This window comes from Mesoplodon bidens, assembly GCF_964165515.1.
Source record: "Mesoplodon bidens genome assembly, chromosome: 1".
Taxonomy (NCBI): domain Eukaryota; kingdom Metazoa; phylum Chordata; class Mammalia; order Artiodactyla; family Ziphiidae; genus Mesoplodon; species Mesoplodon bidens.
In genome coordinates this window covers 163594547-163611912 of record NC_138176.1, presented here as the reverse complement: position 1 = coordinate 163611912, position 17366 = coordinate 163594547, and the positions used below count along the sequence as shown (strand labels likewise).

Genomic DNA, 17366 nt, shown 5'->3' with positions numbered 1-17366 from the left:
TCGCACTGAGGTGCACACCTGAGTACTCACAGGTCTCTGGGCTATGGGGTCAGAGTGCCTGCGTGCAAATCCTGGCCCGGCCACTCGTCCACCATGACTTGTGCGGTTTCTTTGTGCCTTGGTTTACCTGTCTGTAAAAGAGGGATTGGGATCACAGCACCGGCGCCCACAGGTGCACTGGCACAGCTGGCACACAGTAAACGCTCTGGACCTATCATTTTCCTTAGCAATGTAGGGCCCCTTCCTTCTTCTCGCATACCTCAGTTCCCACCATCCCTCCTCCCTGAGGGCCCACCAATGCCGGGATAGAGACCAAGTGGTCGTCCAGCCTGATGAGGGAGGGACCTTGGGCCCCGCAGGGAACTCCCAGGAGCAGCTGGAGCCCGAAGGTCCCGAGCTGAGCCTCCCGGGCCTGCCTCAGGCCCAGACACCAGTGTTTCTCATCCCAGAGTGGCATTTCAGGGTTGATGACACTTGGCCCTGTGCCAGAGGGCAACCTGTGTAATCCCTCTTTACTCTGTGGCTCCCAACCCAGAGATGAGAGGCTGTCACAGAAATGCTGACTTGGGCCAGGGCCTTTTGTCCCAAGGCTCTGGGGCCCAGCCAGGGGAGCCCGAGTCTTCGTCCTGACGTGAGGCCCTGCCCAATCGTCTCCCTGCTGCCCTCAGCATCTCTCCTGAGGCCTCAGTGCTCCCAGGTACCCACAGGCAGGGCCAGGCGAGCCCTGGGGATCCTCTACGCTTCAGCCAGACTCTGGAACCAGGGAGCAGGCCTTGATCTCCCTTTCTGCTGTAGGAAATCCTGACTTCCTCCTATCAGCTGCACGACCTTGGGCAAGTCCTTTCACTTTTGTGAGCATTCTCATCTGAAAACGAGGATAATACCAGCGTTTCTGAGAGGGCTGTTACGAGGATGCTTAGAAGCCTGGAATATTTTGAGTGTTGCAGCTTGGTGAGAGTCGGCTGTGTACCAGGCACTAGGCTCCTTAAATACATATTTATCTACACAGTAATCCCATGAGGAGGTATGTTGAATGCCTCATTCTCCAGAAGCTCAGTGTGGTTAAGAAACCCATAGAGCTGTATGTGGTGGAGTGGGGATTTGAACCGGGAGAGATACCTTGGAATTAAGCAGCCCACAATGCTGTAGAGACCAGGGGTGGAGCCACAGGGCAGGCTCAACGTAGGTGCTCAGGAAACAACCCCCATTTCTACCGGGCGGCCTTTGGCCAGCCCTCCAAGCGTGGCTGCCCGCAGGAGCCGGTGGGTGGCCCCTGAAGGCTGGTGGCCTGCCCCCGCCGAGGGCTCGCCGGCAACTCCATAAGGCTAGGGGAACCCGCTGCTAATTGTGAGGTAACCTTTGAAATTCTCCTTCACGGTGGGTTCTCTTTTCGGATGTTTTTCAAGGTAATTCATTCCCTTTCCAGAAATTGCTGGTGGAGGAGCATTAGGCAGCTGGTAATTAATCATAGAAGCGGCTTGGAGTTTATTCTTTTAAAAGGAGAAAAAGGAGGAACAGAAAGCCTTGGTGGAAAAAAAGAAAAGGAAAGGAAACCACTCCAAGGCGAGAGTGGTAATCAATACCTCGGTGTCCTAGAAACGGCTGGGGGTGGGGATGGTGGACGCGCAGCCTTCTCCCTTTCTTCCCGGGGCTGGCAGATGGTCAGTGCCTGCAGCAGCATCATGTGTGAGGCTCTGCCCTTAAGCATCAGCTCCCTGCGTGACTCTAAGCAAGCCGCTGCCTCTCCCCAGACTCATCTTTGCTGCCTGTAAAATGGGCGAAGGTCAAGTGTCAGACTAGGAAAGAATATTAAATGACCATGCTTGTTCACTGCCACATCCTAGTGCCCGGCATATGGTCATTGCCTCGTCGATATTTTATCAGTTGAGTAAATGAATGTATGATTTTCTTGGATCTTTGTTAGCTGTCATCAGTCAAGGAGGTGGTCCTGGCTACAGAACACTGTTTCTCTAGTTCTGTTATAATTTGGAGTGACAGCCAGGGTGACAGGCTAGTTATGTCACTTTCCAAACTAATGATGAAAGGACAGTCTTTGATGAAAGGCAGACTCTGGCCAACAGAGCTCGGGCCCCTCAGTGGCAACCACACTGTCTCTGTGGTGTCCTCAAGTTCAACCTTCCAGGAGTCTGAGCTGTCTGGAGATTTCTTTTTCAAGCTGCTTTCTGGGAAGATAGTGAGCTCCTCGTCGCTAGAAAATATGCAAGCTGGGGTTAGGGCTGCACGTACCACTCGGGCAGCATTCCTGAGTTTGGGTGAGAGCATGAGGCTCCCCAGGTTGGACACCGAGGAGGCTGGACTGGCAGAGAGAGAAGCCTCTCCCCTCTGGGAAGGCTGGAGGAGGCCACTGAGAAGGGGGGTTGTCCATGCAGGACTCTGCTGCTTTGGTGCCTGTTCTCTGGAGGGAAGGAGAGTGTGCAGGCAGGTGTGTGTGTGTGCCCTCGTGTGCTGGTACGTGCGCATGAACAGATGTGTGTGATTAGGCTGCGACGTATGTGAATATGCATGAGTGTGCAAGTAAAGGAGAGTGCCCGCCCCTATAGGAGTGCCCCCACCCCTATAGGAGTGCCCCCACCCCTGTGTGCACCTCCCGTCAAGAACCTGGCACCTCAGGCCATCCCCACACACGAGGCTTGGCTCCAGCCTCCCATTCGGACTGACCAGATGGGCCCTGCCGCCCTGGTGACCACGGCGGAGCTGACTGAGGGGCAGCATTGGGGACGAGGTGGGCTCCTGAGGGACCCTGGAGGGGAAGCACGCCCAGGCCCTGAGCCCTGACCTCCTGGCCCCCAGCTGGCCACATCCCAGCAGTTGCCCACGGTCACAGAAGGAGATGGTTCTTGGAGGTCCATGCCTCCTGCTCTAGACGCGCAACCCCTGAGTCTAGTCCTAAGAGTGGGTGGTCCCAGCCGGCCCCCTGTGGGGAGGAGGGTGGGTCTGCGTGGGGAGTCCTCGGAGCAGCCTGGCCAACTTGGCCCTGGTGTTTTCTTTACTTCTTCTCTCCTTGGCCTCCAAATCCCAGCTCGTGTGCATGTGTGTGTGCGTGTGTGTCTGTCTGTCTGTCTCCCTCTCTTTGCCCCTGCATGTCTTTGTGTCTTTCTGTCTGGTTCTCTCTGCGCGGGCGCCTCTCTCCTGCCCAGCTCCCCTCTATTCTCACGGTGGCAGCCCCACTCTCCCTCCCTCTCAGCTCTGTGTCATCACCTCCATCATCCCAGGGCTCCACAGAACTGACACCTCCCAGGCTCCCACCCTGCCGTCTTTCCCCGTTTGCCCAGCTCTGGCAGCACAGTGTCCTCCCACCCTGCTCTTTGGAGATGCCCAAGGCAGCGCCCCACAATCCTGCTACTGGGAGGCTGTGCGCTGTGTGTGGTGGGCCCCATCGCACGCCCTGGGGCCAGGCACCGTCCCATCCCCACGAACCCACCATGCCGACCACTCAGGATGGAGCCTGATCTGCTGGCTCAGAGATCTGCCCCCATGGCTGCCCCTCTGTGCCATCCTGGGCATGTGGGCCACTGGCCACAAGCTAGAGCAGGGGAGAAGGAGGGGGCCTGCATCCACTAACAGAGGCGGTTGGAAACCTGGCGTTTCCCTCCAGCACTAATGAAATTCCTACTGTAATTAGAAGTGAGGTGTCCAGGAGCTGGCTGCCTGGAGGGAGGGGCTGTATGCTCATGAATAAATAAATTGTCCTCTTCTGCGGGGAGAAGGAGCCAGAGGGTGGGCCCCCTGAGAACTGTGGGCCGGGACAGTCTCAGTGGCCTGTGAGGTGGGCAGTGGGCCCTGGTGGCCCCCACTCACCTGAGGCCCTTGGGGACCTCTCTGGGTCCCCATCCCCCACCAGCCAGTCTTTCTGCAAGTGCCTGCTGTGTGCCAGGCCGACCCAGCCTGGCATTCGAGGCCGCCACCATCAGGCCCCAGCCTCCTTCGCGGGCGTCCTGAACTGCAGCTCCACCGTGCCGCCCCCTTCCCATCGTTGGCACTGGTCCCCACTGCTGCACCTTTCTCCTGCGCTTCCTCGATAGCCCTTGGCCCTGTTGCCTCGTGGCTCACACCTTTGGGAGCCTTCTTCCAGCCGTGCTCCCCCCACAGGATTGGACACGGCCTCTTCCCCGCTGGGTCCCGTGGCCTCCGTTCCTCAGAGGCCCTGGTCCTTTCCTCTCGGAACTCTCCTAGGCTCTGCACCCTCTCCTCATACTCTGATGCCCTGCAGAGTCACACCGCCCGCCACAGCATCTTTTAGTTTGTATTCATTACGTGTTGGGATGATAACATATTGGATGTTTTACACTCTTTTTTCATACTAAGTCTTCGAAACCTGTTGTGTATCTAACACGGACACCACCTTGTGGGCTCCGGCGTTCAGTTGCCATGTGTGGTTCTTGGCTGCCATATGGGACCACGCAGCCTTGGCGGCCCCGGTTTCCTTGTTTCTGGGGTGGGGGGAAACTGAGGCTGGGGAAGGATATCTTGCAGATGAGAGTTTGCAAAGCGAGTATGCTCGCTGTAGGCAAGGCTGCTGCTGTCCTGCTGTTCAGAATAAAGAACTGGGCACACTGCACTGGCCATAAAGGTAAACTGAGGCAGGCAGGATGTAGCTAGTACCCAGGGGAGTGAACCTCGATGAGAACAGAGGAGAGATAATGTGGGAGTTCCAGTGCTCACGAGCGTCCCCACCTAATCCCCAAACAGCCCCAGACCAAGGCGTCTCTCACAGGCTGTACCACAGTGGGGACCAGTCCCCCCATCACCCCCTGCTTCTTTCCAACCCCCCTTAGAAAACGGGGCTGCGGGTTGGAGCCCAGGAAGGGAGGACGCCCCTGTCCTCCTCCCCCTCCCACATCATCCAGGATGTAGTCTGAGTTGCAGAGGTGTCCGGCAGGTGTGTCCCTGTGAACCCAGAGGTTTCCCACAGGGTCAGGAGATGCCTGGGGTCCCTGCCTGCCCGGAGGGGCTTCCAGAGACGAGATGTTTCTCAGGGGCAGACTGGCAGCTGAACAGCCGCTCCAGAGCCCTCCTCCCTCTGAAGCCGATTTCCCCCTCCCCGCTGACTGCACTTTGCTGCCCACTCAGTTGACAGTCGTACTCTTGTTTGCCTCCACTGAGGCGCTGCGGTGGGAGGCCGGGAGGTTCAGGTGCTGGGCTTGTCCTCCCTCTGAGGGGCCCCTGCCCAAGGAAGAGCCCCCTCGGAGGGGCTGCGGAGCCTGTGTGCGCTCCGTGAGATACACTCATCCCCTCCTTCAGCCTCACGCACCTGTGGCTTCTCCTGGTCTCTGCTCCTCCAGCCAGCCCCCTGCTCTCTCCCCGCTGGGGTATACGCCCCTTGAAGGCTCAGGGCAGCTCTGAACCGTGTCCCCCGCACAGGTCCTGGTACACCGGTGCTGAATGGCAGCAGGAAGCCGGCAGGCACCCGGACCGTGCGCCCTCAGCTTCCTATGGAGACGGCAGGGGGGTTTTATCCGGCATGCCAGTTTTTAATGTGCGGGGCGGGCTGTATTAAGGAGGACTCTGAGGCAGTGCACAGGTTGTGAGAAACAGTGCCGTGCGCTGCATGGTGCACGTTTGCCCTTTCAGCCCCGGCTCCCTGAGCATCGGGTCTCCTTGTCAGATGTGTCAGTTCTGGGCTGTGGCGGTTACAGGGAGGGGCAGTCACCTCAGTGTGGTCCCACACGTGTCAGTCTGCCGTGGCTGCTGGGCGGACTGTGCTCAGGAAACCTTCCAGAGCCCCCGAGTTATGGGAACCACGTATGTCCCCAGAGAGCTGACTGGGGAGCCCCAGCCCCTGACCCCCAAACCTGGTTCATGGAGATCAGGGGGATGCATGGAAGCTTTTCCCTCACATCCGTCTCTCCTGTTAAGTGCTTCTCACCCTTCCTCAGCTCCAGTTTGGGAACCAGCACATCTTGCCTCACAATTGTTTGGGACCCTCATTGCTTCCCTGAGGCATCTTTGGGGGCCTCTTCCAGAGCCCATGGGAGCATCTCTGCTTCATAACCTTCGTGGAATGCTCCCCTGGTGGCCCCTCCTTCTGGCCCGCGCTTCAGTCGGTGGACAGTCTATGGGGGGACAGCCCTCACTGGGTGGCCCCCGGTGAGCTCCCTCAGCCCTGCCCCCACCCAGACTCCCCACCACGGTCACCGTCTGGGGACCCAACCCCCTGTGGACCCCTGTCTCTGCCCCCAACAAATGCCAAAGCTCCCAGATGTCCCCTGCCCGGCAGCTGCAACAATTGAGCCAGGAGGACCTTGATGCACTTGAACCTGTAAATCATCTGGACCATTTTTCTCTGTGTGTGGAAGAAACACAACGAACCAACACCCTTGCATCCTTGATCCAGCTTAGTTTCTCCCCAGTCACAGCTCCAGGAGGGTTGCTCAAGGTCATCCCGTGCCTGCTAGGGCTCCTCTAGCAGCTGCTTGCACGCCTCTGCTGCTGGAGAGCTCACCATGCCCGGGTCCACCGGTGTCAGTTTCAGTGTGATAAAAGACACAGTATGACACGCGCTTAAAGCAAGGGTCTTAGGGACAGACACTTCTGGGTTCAAATCCCTGCTCTGCCGCCTATCAACTGGGCAAGTCGAGACAGGTTACTTCATCTCTGGTGCCCTCCGTTTCCTCATCTGTAAGTGGGCAGAAGCCCACCCACCTGCGGGCAGTGCTGTGAGGCTGGAATGCAGCAGTGGCTGCATGGTGCCAGTCTTCCCTGTTGACTGAAGTCTCAAAGAGACACCTCCCACCCCTCAGCACTGGAGCATCTGCTTGAGGTTGACATTTGTTACGTCTGGTACCCAGATACTTCCCTCCTTCAGGGACACTGGCCTTCTGGGTCCTCTCTGGAGCTCTGGAGTGGGAACTGTCAGGATGACACTTCTCCAAAGAGCCAACACACACAGGCCACCTGGGCACCTGGGCTACCTGCAGTCTGATTCTGTGGGTTAGAGTTGGGCCTAGGGCTCTGAATTTTTAACTGGTGCCCCATATAACACCTGTGATCAGGCCTGTCTGGGACACACTGATGCCGGCCAAGGGGAGCTGGCCTAGAGGTAGGGCCTTGGACAGTATCAAAGCCTTGCTGGGTGAACTTGGGCAAGCCCTGTCCCTCTCTGTGGCTGTTTTCTCGTGAATAAACCAGGGGTTTAGATGATCTGGAAAGGCTCTTTCTGCTCTTAAAGCCCCGTGATAATCAGAAAGACATTCCCTGGTGTGTCTCGTCTGCCAGGCTCCCAGGGTCAGATCTGTGGGTTTCAGCCCCATTCCATCTGGCCACAGACTGTTCAGGTCAGCAGCCGCCTGCCAACCCCAGAGCCCTAGGGACAGAAAAGCTGTTCCCTGGGTGTGACATGCCATTTAGTGGTGATTCCCCTGGGCCTTGCAGGAGACCTTGGATCAGGAGGCATCTGCCGAGTCCACTCAGATCTGAGATCTCTTCAGCAAGCTGAACTAGCTCACTAACCTGGGCCTGGCCGAGGGAAGCAGGGCAAATGGGGTCGTCTGGCTCCTCTGAGGGACCTTGGAGTTTTATTAGTTAGCCCACATGGAAACCTAGAGTGTCAGAACTAGAGGATGGCCCTGCGGAGCCCTTTCTTTTTTATAGATGGGGAAACTGAGGCCCAGGGTGGAACATGCCTGGCCAGGTCCCCAGGGAGAAGTGGGGAACAGGCCTGGAACCAGGCCACTTGGCTTGTGGTCTGGCCTCTGGGCCACACCAAACCACCTGTCACCCCTCTCCTTGGACGGTCCATCTGGGATGGGTAGGTCTGCCAGGCTTGAGCCCTAAACCAGCCTCCACAGCTCCTGGGGAGAGATGGGAGCTGTCTTGGGACAGGGACCAAGGGGCCAGTTGCTCCTGAACAGTGGGCCCTTTTCAACCCGCACTAAATCAACAGCTCCCACTCTACCCCAAGTCTTCCCAGCCCAGCCAAGGACGCCCCGTGGAAGGTTTCCAGGAATATCCATGCAGAGGGCAACGTGCTCCAGAAATGACAAGGCTCTCACTCCCTGATTCCCTCCCATTTTCCACTCACTAGCGCTCAGGGGAGTTAATAAGCAGAGGTGAAAAACTGGTCCTTGCCCTAATAAGACCTCGTTTGAGGCAGCTGGGCCCTGGCAGGTGGCAGAGGAGGAATTATTCCCACCAGGGCCTTCACCCCCATCTGGGATGATGTCAGAGCCTGGGGCTCAGGGTCTGGGCTACGCCTCTCTGACCACTGGCATCCTGCTCGCATCACCAGCCCAGGTGTGGGCTGGGGCCAGCAGCCCTGTCTCCCCGCTGGGCCAGGAGTCCTGCAGGGTCCTTGGTTCATGCCGGCACCTGGTACAGGGCCCTTGCACAAGCTAGTCCTCCTCCCAGCCTCCATCTGCAGTTAGTAAGGCAGTCATATTTAGTACGCACCTACTCTTTGTGTGGGTCTGTGCTTAGCTGCTGGGGAGATAAGGAAGCAGAAGACCCTATGCTAGCCCTCAGGTGGCACACAGGCTGGGCCAAGACTCACATGCAAGGAACAGAATGAGTGATGCCCAGTGCCCCCGGCACCAGGGAGATGGGAAGATCAAGGAGGAGGAGTTTGCGCAGAGTGAGGGTTACAAAAGGCTTCCTGGAGGAGGCTGATTGGAGCCGAGCGACATGCAGAGGATTTCAAGGATTTCAGGTAGGGCTAGGGGTGAGGCAGGAAAAGCCACAGCCTTAGGTCAGGTGTGGTCCAAACCAGGACCCAAGATAGATGCCTGTGTGTGAGTGTTCTTGTGCGTGCGTCAGGGGGAAGGAGGTGGTGGCATTTGTACCAGAGCACCAGCGGGCACACACCTGGGCCTCTCCTGCATCAGGGAGGAGCAGGGAGGCCCGTTGGATGGAGCGAGCCGTGTGCTCAGGCCTGGCTCACTATAGGCTGTGCGCCTATTAAGTGGATGAATAGCACCAAGTAGCTATCCTTTGAGTGTTGTGGGAATGAACAACACATAGTAGGTGCTCAATAAATGCAGATTGAATGAAGGCTAGTGACATACACTCGGTATCTGCCGAGTGACTGAGAACCCAGGTCAGGAAGCAACAGGGACAAAGAGGTCGGGGGCAAGGCCTGGGGACAGGGAGCAGAGCCTGAAGTGGCCCAGCAGAATTCCTCAGAACCCAGGGTAGCTGGTGCCCACCAAGGACTCGGTGTGGGACCTGACCAAGTGGAAACACGGTGGGTAAAGACATTCGGGGCCCAGCTGCAGGGTGGGGGGAGCCTCCCTGGGGCACGCCTGTACATAGCATTCAGTGCATGCCCCAGGCAGATCCACCCACCCTGTAACTTCTGGGCCAGGAGGAAAATAACTGCCCATCACACCTCTGTCTCTGAAATGCAAAGAACAGCCAAGCCACAGGACCCTTTGACAATAATAATAAAGATAATGTCAGCAGGCAGGGCAGCATCTCCTTTGATCCTGACAGCACCCTATGAGGTGGGGACCGGTATCATCTCCATATGGCGGATGGGGAAACTGAGGCAGAGGGAGGCCAGGAAAATAGCCAAAGTCGCCAGGTGGCAGAGCCAGGATGGGGCTCGTGTTGTCTGACCCTGAACTCCACACCGTCCTGCCTCTCCCCTGGGCTCGCCAGCCTATGGAACTGCCAGCCTATGGAACTCAAGGCCCCCGGAGCATCTTTTTTGACACAAAGAAGAAGGAGGACGGCAAACTCTCTGAGAAATCATTTGAAGTCTTTCATTATCGATCTTTGCATAGGTTCTTCCGCAGCCTTCCCAGCTCCATGAGAAGGTGAACGCCCAGTGGTTAGAGAATGGGCCCTTCCCCCGAATCGGTCTTTTGTAACGAAAATAAATTATCTGCCAGCCTTTGGTGCCCGGCCTTTTGATAATTCAGGTGTTGAAATGGTAATGACCATGGGATCAGCCTGGGGAGGAGGCCAGTGAGTCAGATGGGAGATTCAACAGGAATTAAAGGCATTTAATCTCAATGCAGTATGCTTTTTTCGAAATCTGCCACCTCTGCACCAAGAATGAGCTGACTGGAGACACCAGGACCCCTGGTGCCGGGTTCCCTGGGGCCAGCCGCACCAGGCCTGCTTGGCTACACCAGTGAGGGCCTGAGCTGTGGAGCTTCTGCCAGGTGGCAGGAGCTCTGTGTCTGTGAGTGCAGAAAAGGACACAAAGGGTCAGGGGGCAGCCGACAAATCTCTCAGGTCCCAAGGAAAGCCTGCTACTTTTTTAGGGGGTGGGGAGGAGTCTCCTGGAGAGTAATAAGGAAGAATTTTAAGAATAGACCTCAATGAGCAAACAGAGCAAGTGACTTGCCCAGGGTTACCCAGTCAGGATTGAAGACCCAGTCCTTGCTGTTATTCACGATAGTATATTGCTGTGTGTATGTGTGTGTGCGCACGTGTGCACACGCATGCACACGCTTTGGGGGAGCCTTTTTTTTATAACTTTATTTATTTTTGGCTGCGTTGGGTCTTTGTTGCTGTGCGTGGGCTTTCTCTAGTTGCGGCGAGCGGGGGCTACTCTTTGTTGCAGTGTGCGGACTTCTCATTGCGGTGGCTTCTCTTGTTGTGGAGCATGGGCTCTCGGAGCACAGGCTTCAGTAGGTGTGGCACGCTGGCTCAGTAGGTGTGGCTCGCAGGCTCTAGAGCACAGGCTCAGTAGTTGTGGCGCACGGGCTTAGTTGCTCCACGGCATGTGGGATCTTCCTGGACCAGGGCTTGAACCCGTGTCCCCTGCACTGGTAGGCAGATTCTTAACCACTGCGCCACCAGGGAAGCCCTTTGGGGGAGTCTTTATGGCAGTAGTGTTCATTAACACTCTCCCCATGGCCTTTATATGCATTATCTAATTTCCTCTTCGTAGAGCCTGTTTTGCAAATGAGTGAACGGTGGAACAGAGAAGTTAAATAGCTCACACGTGGTACACAGGCCCTGGGAGCGGGGGTCAGAATTTGAACCCGGCTCCAACTGACTTTCAAGCCTGAGTCCTCAGCCAAACCCAGGGCATGGAGCACTCGCTCTGGGCATTGCTAGGGGAGAGCCCCCCACCAACCAGGAAGATCAGAGGGGGCTTCCTGGAGGTATGTCAGTTTTGTCTCTGACAGACTGATATCTTTAAATCTTCAGGTCCTGAGCTGTGTAAGGTCGAGTCACCTGACCTCCCAGGCTCTTCCTCGTCATCATGAAATGAGGAGAATAGGGCCTTCTCACTAGGGCCTAGAGGATTGGGCATGTAGTAGGTGCGCTCCCCAGATCCAGCCAGGATTCTGAAGCAGCCAGTGCAGCCATGGGTCAGGCCTGTGGGGCCCAGAGCCCCTCCCAGCATCAACTCGGACTTTTCCCACGGCCAGAGTGAGCTCAGCTGCAGGGGCGCCTGGGCCACACGGCTCCCACTGGGAGGGGCAGGAGAAGGCTGAGGCAGAGTGTGTGGAAGTGCCCGTGGGTGGAAGTTCCCCTGGGTAAAGACTACAGGCATGGCCAGTCCCGGCCACCCAGGTGTTGGCTCCATAGAGGCACGTAGGAAGAGAGGCCCCACGGTGGATCCCACCTCTGTTTGATGGGTGGAGAGGAGCTAGTGAAACTTTGGATCTATAGAAGGACACGGCCATGCCCTTTCTCACCAAGCTTTCCCCAAATCCTGCATGTCAGAGCAGAGACCAGATATGGTCAAGCAGCAGCTCTGCTGCCCTGGGCGCTGGCAGGGAAGGGAAGCTGACGTTGGCAGCCCCTTTGCAGCGGAGATGGCCTGTGGCACGTCTGAGCTTTAAAATCCAAACCCAGTGGGCACGGGGGTTGGAAGAGTTCAGAGTTCATTCAGAAATAGCGGCAGAGTCGGGGGAATACGCAGAAAACAGGTAGCACAAAGACGCCCTAAATGTGAAATTCTGGAGACCCTGGGTGTTAGGGGCTGGGGGAGCTGAAGAGCCAACAGATCCCATCTTCCCTAGATAGGGGGAAACTGAGGCCCAGAGGCTGGAAGGGGCTTGTCCCCGCAGAGGTGGGTGCAGCAGCTCCTGCTCTGGCCTGCCCTCTCTGAGGGGTTTCCGCCTCCCTCTCTGCCTGACCTTCCTCCCCAGGCTCTTCCTGAGCACGAGCTGGAGGCGAGGGAAGGAGCAGAACGGGAGAGGGGGGTCAGTGTGTCTCGCCTGGGGCCCCTCACTAGGCCTTGGAGATGCAGAGCCAGGGGAGTCCTCAGGAAGGGGTGGAGAAGGCCAGCTTCACACTCTGAGAGCCCCAGCTCCATGTCGCAGGCCCATGACCCTAGAGAGGTTTCTAAATTCCTCGGGGCCTCAGTTTCCTCATCTGTAAGATATGAAGGTCAGACAGCTCACGGGCTTGTCCTGTGGCTTAAGGGTGGTCACAATGCCTGGCTTGTAGGTGTGCAGTGGAGGTCAGCTGTCATCACCATCATGGCGGGACATGGTGGGGGGCTGCAGGACAGTCCCGTCTTGCCGAGGGACTCAGTTGGGAATCTGCCAATCTGATTTGAGGTCATTCTTTCTTCACTAATAATCCGGTGGCATTGGGAAGCCTCTTCTCTCTGTGGGCCTCAGTTTCCCCATCTGTCAGCAAGGGAGTAGGACTAGCAGATGTGGGAGCCAGAAGGCCAAGGATTGGAGTTTGTGGAGTGGAGTCACAGGGTGCATCAGCTGCTAAAACCATAAAAACTGCCAGGTACCCGCGGCCAGAGCCGTCCCGGAACAAGGCCCCTCAGGGATCCCACAGGGTCCCTCTGCAGTCCTGGAGCTCCACTGGGCCGGCCGAGGGCTCCCAACTGCGGCGGGGCCTGGAATTGCTCTCCCCGCACAGCCGATTGGTGGAGTGCGGGCCTGCTCGCAGTGCCTGGCAGGGACCTGTAAATTGAAAACATGATGTTTCCTGTCGGAGGCCAGCGCGGGGCTGGACTCGGTGTGGCCTTGGAAAGCTGGCCTCTCTCTCAGGAAGCCCTGCTCCCCACCGCACTGCCACAAAAACAGTGGAAAAGTGAAACCTTTTCAAGTCTGTGTTTCCACTGTAAACAAGGGGATGAAAGCTGGCCCCTCGCCTCCTGGCGCTGCTCGGCCCAACTCCTCCACCCTGAGCGCTGGCCTGCCCAGTCTTTGGAGGCACCTCAGCTGCCCCCTCTGCCCCAGACAGTGCCCCTCCAATCAGAGAAGACCTGTGCCCCTAATTCATGAAGCCTTCTGAGTTTAGTTCAAGCATGCCCAGGCCCAGCAGTCCTCGGCACCCATCCAGTGAGGTGAGTAGGGCGAAGAGAGAACACCAATGCACAGAGAGGTACAGGACTCGCCCAGAGCCACAAAGCAAAGTGAGAGCAGCCCTGGTCCCCTCCTTCCTGTCTGGAGTGACTTCTCATGGGTGAGCACGTGTGCCTACTCGAAGCTGCTGCCCACATCCAGCAAGAGTTTCTTTGACGTCCTGTAAATGGAGAATGCAGCACAAGTAGCATTTAATGGAAGTGGCTTAGTTATTTTAACTCTAATAATGTCCTTTTTTCCTTATTGTAAAAGTAATGCATGCTTGTGGTAGAAAGTCTGGAAGTCACAGAAAAGTTGGAAGAAGAAGAACAAAACCTGCCCATCATCCTTCCAACCAGGGGTCATCCTCGTCAACATTCTGGTATATTCCTTTCTGGTCACTTTATAATTCTCTTTCCTTCTTTTTTGGACTGACGTCCTGAGTGGTTTTCAGGGTCATTCGCTGTTCCTAGGAAACGTGATTCTTTTTTTTTTCTTTTCTTTTTTTTTTTTTTCTGCGGTACACGGGCCTCTCACTGTTGTGGCCTCTCCCGTTGCGGAACACAGGCTCCGTATGTGCAGGCTCAGTGGCCATGGCTCACGGGCCCAGCCGCTCCGAGGCATGTGGGATCTTCCCGGACCGGGGCACAAACCTGTGTCCCCTGCATCGGCAGGCGGACTCTCAACCACTGCGCCACCAGGGGAGCCCGGAAATGTGATTCTTGATGGCCCTGTGGAGGGGCCCGGAGGAGAGCCAGGGCTGCAGCCTCCTTCACAGGTCTGCTTGGCCCCGGCCGGGCTGGCTGTGATGTGACACTGTTGCGGACTCAGCAGGGAGAGGCCCCCCAACCTGCAGTTCATGGTGAAGGTGGCCTGGCCTGGCCCCCGGGCTGGAGAACCCAAGTGGCTCTGATGTGTGTGTGACTCTGGGCCTGTCTCCCCATCTGCTAAACGGGCAAAAGGGCAGACGGGCTCCATCCAGCCCTCGCGCCTTGTCAGCCTGCTTCGAGGCCTGCTTGCCAGCTGCCTGCGGACACGGCGCTCCATTCCTTCCGTGGGTCAGCCTCAGTGACAAGAGGCCCCTGTTCCCGGCCCTGTTCTCCCGAAAGCTGCGCCTCCGCCACTCCTGCCCCTTTTATCCCACAAGCCCACCCGGCCTCTCTCCTCCCCGACCCCTCCCCAGTGGGGGGCTGGAGCCCAGCTGGGTGGGGGGTGGCAGGGGTCACGGGAGGAGCCATCTCCAGCCTCCTCTGCCCACCAACATCCTTGGTGGCCCTAAGACAGTTTTATGGAGGACGGATCGAGGCTGTCTTCCTCCTGGCAGGTTTATTTCTTCATTTTTCAAGCCCTGCTCTGATTTTTCCAGGCCTCCCTGCTCCCTCCCTCCGCATGCTTCCCTTCCCTCACCCTCTAATCTGTGAGCCCAGCCAGGAGAGAGGGCCACTGGCCTCCAAGGTGATTGGATTACCTGGGGGGGAGACAGGCCACGGTTTTCTGCCTGAGTGCTCTTGGCTTACCGCCCTTGGAGAGGGGCTGAGGGAGGGGATGTGATGGCGGCGACTGTGGGCCGTGGGTTTCCCCGACGACCCCACTCTCCCCCGTCTGGGCCGCAGATGAGCCCTGCCACCGACAGTGCGGGCTGGCCCACAGCCACCGCTCTGCCACCCTGCTCTCCCCCAAGCCCAGCCCTGCCCAGGCCTTGATTTCACCTCCCGCTGAATGGACAGGTCAAGGGGAAGGAGAGGCGTCAGGGCAGCTGTGACTGCTGACTCACACGTGAGAATTTCCTAAACATCTGCTATCTCTGTGTTGCCGGCCAGGGCCCCAGGATGAAGAAAAGAAGGGAGGTTAGCGCTTGTAAAACATCTGCTGTGTACACCAGGCATGTTCACATACATAACTTCATGTTACCCGCGCCCCTGCAGTAGTAACTCAAAGATAGTAGCAGTTAAGCGTTACCGGCCTCAGTCTTACGGCTGAGAAACCTGCCCAGTACAGACTCCTCCCGATAACCGGTGGGCTCATGAGGGTCAGGGGCTCTGTCTGGGTCCTCTCTGGCTCTCCGGGGACAGCAGAAGGCCAGACGCTCAGAAGGGACCCAATGAATGCTTGATGAACTTGGTTCTGCTGAAGTGAGACCAGAGAGGTGAAATCGCTAGCCCAAGGTCACACAGCTAGAAACGGAGCCCTGCTTTGCCTGGCTCCAAGCCACACCTCTCCTGGTCCGGGTGTTGGCGGGAAGGCCTGGCTTTCTAGCTGGCGTTGTCCAGCCACAAGGCTACTGTGGCGGGTCGAGCGAGAGCTTGGTGGCTCCGGGTCTCACGCCCCTCCCGCTGGTGTCTGTGCCTCCACTTCTCAGGCCCCACACACTCTCTATCCAGCCTGCCTTCCCCCAGAGCAGGGGCCAGAGGGGAAAGCCCCCTCCCCCGCTCTGCTCTGCACTCCAGCTCATGGAAATGAAAAACACATTGGCTTCATTATCCCGGACTGAATGAGCAGGGTTGCCATGGTGACAGCCATCTCAGGCCCGCGAGGGGGCAGGGGAGGGGCTGGTGAGTCCGTGGCAAGTGGGACCGGGCAGCGGGTGAGCAGACTCGCCGGTGGGCAGGCCCCAGGGGCATCGGCCACATGTGCTACCTGCCCTCATGTCAGGCCCGGGCTTCAGATCACTGTCCCTGGCCAGAGAGAAGCAGGCAGGCCCCGTCCTCCACTGACTGGCCCCTCGTTCACCTGTCCCACCACCTGTCCATCTCTTCCCTTCCTGGAAGGGTAACAAGGGTGCCTCACACCATCCTGGAGGTCAAGAGGGAGGGAAGAGATGGGAGCTGGGGGCCAGGAGAGGGCCGCGGCCTGTCCCCAGCGGAGACCAGCCCTGGGACTCCACTGGCCTCTCCAGTGGCATGGCCTGAGGAAATGGCTGAGGGTACCAGGCCCTGCACACTCCAGCACTCCTGTGTGACCAGGGTCATCCTGGTGACCTGTCCTTAAGCATAACCCTCTTACAAGAGGTTGGGTCTCCAAATATCCATCAGGACAATAGGTGTGATGGTAGCTGTGGGGATGCCAGCAGCGAGTCCTGGCCCAGCACAGCCTGTGCCCGCAGAGGCCCCAGGCAGGTGTCCTCAGCTCCAGGCCTGAGCTGGGCCATCCCCATGGCCCTGACCCAGAGGCCCTGAAACCCAAATGGGTCCTTGTCTCCCCAGGGCCTGGGGACCCCCTTGCTCTTTGGCCTGTCACCCTGGGGCTGAGTCTAAGAGCTGCATCCTCGGGTAGGCCCTGGCCCTGCCACCCCTGTGCTCAGGCTGATGCAAGGGAGGCTGGCTGTACCCCCTTTCTCTTCTGGGCTCCCTGGTGGTCTGGGAGTCCTAGCTGGCCCTCTGGAGTGGTCCCAAGCAAACACTGCCACCCGCTCTGAGCAGGCAGCCTGGCCAGTCCCTTCATGTGATCCAGAGACATTGGAGCAGCCACTGAGGGCCCCTGCTGGAAGGTATCAGGCACCCTCAGGAGACTAACCTTTCAGACAGTACCGGTCAGAGAAATCCAGTGTCGACCCCAATTCCAATTGCAACCTTGACCCTAACCCTAACCCCACATCCAGCCTCAACCCCAGTCTCCTGGGCATGTTTCCAATGGCTCTCTCACCCAAGCTGCTGTTCAAGCCATTCTGTCCACCCGGAATGCCCTCCCCTCACAGCCTGCACGCTGCCAAGTCCAGCCTCCTCCCACTTCCTATTTTAGATGAGGAAGCCCAGGCTGAGAGAGGCATGTGACTTGTCCAAGGCCATGGAGAGTCAGGGCAGCACGACCTGGGGCGGCATGTCCCTTTTCCAGGAAGTCGGGCCTTTCATTCCCCACCGGGATGGGGCGAGGGTCCAGGTGACCCTGGATGAGAGCCCCGCAGCGCTAGGGGCTGGTGACAGTTCCCTGCCAGAGCAGGTTTGGAGGGGAGGCAGAGAGTGCCAAGGTTTCAACTCCCTGACAGCTGTTCTCGGTGGGCAGGGGCCTGGGAGGGGTGCTCAGGGGCTGGCCCAGGCCTTGCTGACCAGGCGGCAATAAACCCAGACAGTCTTGCAGCCCCGCCCACAAACGGGTCACGTGCCTCTAAGGAGACAGGTGGTGAGCAGCCACCAGCAG

At 57.9% G+C, this 17366-nt stretch overlaps 1 protein-coding gene across 3 annotated transcripts in view; it reads left to right on the top strand.

Annotated features, from left to right (window-relative positions):
• Positions 1 to 17366, top strand: part of ZMIZ1 (zinc finger MIZ-type containing 1) — a 234402-nt gene that overhangs the window by 88939 nt on the left and 128097 nt on the right. The window lies entirely within an intron of this gene.